Genomic DNA, 3,421 nt, shown 5'->3' on the forward strand with positions numbered 1-3,421 from the left:
ACACTTAAGGTTTCACAGCACCCTTGTCACTAAAATTGTAGTGGGCAGACATAATCAAACTATTCTATCTGGATAAATACATTTTGGCTTTTATGACTCCTCCTATTTAGAGAAATCAAGTGTGATGCAACAAACACTGGCTTTTATATAGGTTAGGTTTTCCAAGAGCACTATCTGTTTTTTATCTCTCAAATTACAAACTTTTGACAACTCTGGTGAAATCCACAAATTGTATCACATTGAGTAATTTTAAGTTTTTGTCATTAAAGCTAAAATTCAGAAACCTTGAGATTATAAGCTAACATTCCACACATTTTTAAGTAGGGGAAAAAGTCAATCATTTCTTTTAATTTCTAATATGGAAAAAGACACATACCACAAAAGTTACTTGTAATCTCTTTAAATGGATATTTCATTTTATGATTTTTCTATTCTTAAATGAAAAATTATTCAAATATTTAATGGAGCTTAAAATACCAAGTTTTACTTTGTTCATCACCAGCCTTTGGATATCTCTATCCTAAGGAGAACATTATTTCAGTACAAAAATCAGCCATATGTATGTATTTTAAACTTTACCTTGCAAGGTATTTGTTGTAAAAGATTGAAAATTAATTTTACATCCTAGAATATACAATTAAAAGGGTTTACAATTTTATGTGTTACATTAGGAAAAAAGACAAATAATACATTTCCCCCCAAACTCAAGTGTGAAACTAGTTGCATTGTTTGTAATCTCAAGGTTTTATGCTTTGGACTTTATCATGGCTATTTTGAATATAGACGACCAATGTAAAAGAAAAAATTGCTGGCTTGATTTTTACTTTAGTTTTACAGTGTAGGTCTAGAAAAGTATAAGTTTTATAGTAAATTTAAAATTATGTTTTATGCATTAGCCCTTTGAATACTAAAATGTATCCACAATACCACATTCAGTGTTGTATGATGATACAAATTAAGTGATTAAGCATCCTATTTACTATAATATTCTCAATTTATAATAAAAATTACAATAAGTTAACTTATAGTTATAATTATCAAAAAGACAATTATAATTTATAAATCCACTCATGTCGTACCTTCTCTAAACGAGTCTAATAGTAATACAACACAAGATAGGGAACTAATGTTCCTTGTATATGTTTAGTGTTTTGATTAGAAAGATTATTAATTAAACTATTATTTAATAAATATTGTTAATAATTCGCCTAGGCCTGAATTCTTGAAGTTGAACTCAAGTTTGTTTAGTCGAAGTTGATCCATCCCATTTCTAGCCCTCAACGACGGCAATGACACTTTTTTTTTCTAAACTCAAAATCTAAAGAGGAAAAATCATAAGACAACTTACCAGGTAATCGAATTCCATACGCAATATTAATAACAGTTCTTGATTTTCGACAATAGTCATGTCTACCACAAACAATTCATTTCTAATTCTATACATCAAATTTTCATTTAACACTCATATTAACAGCTAAGCCTACACTGAGTCACTGACTAAGCAACACCGTGCGATTCAAACGCCATCTGTGTCCTCAACTGGAGGAAGCCAGTCCTTACCGGAACAAGCAGCTTTTCGACGGTTCTCAGCTTGTTTTAACACGCGATGCAAGTTAACTTCCGTAGCAAACCTGGTAAACGATAACATTTATCGTTTACGAACTGCAAATTAACATTCTCAATTTAGTTAACAATAAATAAGGCTGAAATGAAATAAATACACATTTACATAAAATCCATAGTTACTCTTTCGCATTACTATCGAACATATAACAAAGAACACCTAACACACCAACTAGACAGCATCGACTTCCAAGTCCCTTATCGTTGAATGCAAAACACATACTTCGAGACGAGTTCTTTCCTCAGTGCACTGTTATTACGTCATAGGAATTACATGATAAACCCTTTATCATATATATATATATATATATATATATAAAAGATAGACAAGCAGTTGGAAATATTCTACTAGAAGAAAAATTATGCGATTTTCTATCTTTTTTTATTATAATGTTTGCAATTTCAGTTCTATTATTTATTATTAAATATTTTATTCGAACATCTCCAAAAATTAAACGTCAATTTTAGAAACTTTACGTATTCTGTATGCCACAGCGATATCAATAAAAAGTTTTCAGTATATTATTTCGTTGTACAGATAGAACGCAAAAATGACACGCGATATCAACACAAATAAGAGAAAGAGAGCTTTTAAACCGTAACCAGTCAATCTTGCAATATGACGAATCTATAATGTCTTCGGAGTAAAACATGCTGTATTCAGGTACATTGATCTCCAACAGAAAAAATATAAGTTCCAGCAAAATGCAGATTCAAGATTGTTAAGCGAAGAACAACAGGTAAAGGAAAAAAACAAGCACAAGTGTAGTTGTAAACATTTTTTTTTATTAAACAAGCACAATGTTATGTCACGCAAACTAGCCAGGCTTCTTTTTCTGTGTCGTATCATCTAGGTGCGTAAAAGATTTGGGCCCATAGACACGGACATTTTTGGCGCTTCATTATAGTATTGATCATGGTTTTCTATTCTGATTTTTCAAGCCACTAACTGGGGTTTCGCGGCCCTGTCAAACAGAATCGAGGCATAGGCCCCGTGTGCCATTGCCTAGCAATGCCTCTGGTCGTATGGTTGCTGGAGTGGATAAGAAAGTTGAAAGATAGCTACAAAAGAACAAAATCAAGAGAGATTAATATGAAGATAACTTGTCATGAACACTTTAGCGAAACAACAAAAGCCACGTTCCGCACAACTCCACAGGTTACATATACTTCAATAAATAGTGTACACCAGGGCCTAAAATTCGAGTCGTTTATTCGTTTCTTATCAACTAGGAAATCCTTGGGCTGACTAGAATAACGAAATAATAATAATCTAATCCATCCAACAGGGCCGATTAGAATTTTAAACATTTTCACCAAACGTGCATTTCTATATACTTTCCCCTAAAACCATAGTTGTGTTTTCGTCTCGTGAAAATATACTCTTTACTTCAATCTCCCAAATAGAGATTCTAGCTTTCTGGGGACTCCTAAATTATTTTTAAACAGTATAGGAAATCCACATCACGTCTGAAATAATAATAAAAAAAAATATTTTTTGGAACACGTGAATGGCATGATCTATCCAAAAGAAATGTGACAAATATTTAGATTAAAATGGTAATCTAAAGTCACATTATTATTTTCGTGTGTTTATCTGGATTAATATAAGGATTATGTATATTCCAATAGTGATATAATCAAAAATTGCTATTTTCAAATAAAAAATGTGTTATTGTTACAAATATATGCACATACATATTTGCAATTGTGACTTTCTTCGAAAACTTCACATCTGCAATTGATAAAATAAAATTAACACAAACATATATATATATATATATATATATATATATAT

At 31.0% G+C, this 3,421-nt stretch overlaps 1 protein-coding gene across 2 annotated transcripts in view; it reads right to left on the reverse strand.

The window, feature by feature from the left end:
• Positions 1–1,845, reverse strand: part of LOC106464116 (roquin-2-like) — a 62,081-nt gene extending 60,236 nt beyond the window's left edge. For both annotated transcript variants that reach the window (XM_022391798.1, XM_022391799.1), the window contains exon 1: positions 1,349–1,845. The gene's annotated coding sequence lies outside the window, so the exon portion shown is untranslated. The remainder of the gene's footprint in view (positions 1–1,348) is intronic.
• Between the last annotated feature and the right edge of the window lie 1,576 nt (positions 1,846–3,421).

Source organism: Limulus polyphemus, unplaced genomic scaffold (assembly GCF_000517525.1).
Source record: "Limulus polyphemus unplaced genomic scaffold, Limulus_polyphemus-2.1.2 Scaffold1564, whole genome shotgun sequence".
Lineage (NCBI taxonomy): Eukaryota > Metazoa > Arthropoda > Merostomata > Xiphosura > Limulidae > Limulus > Limulus polyphemus.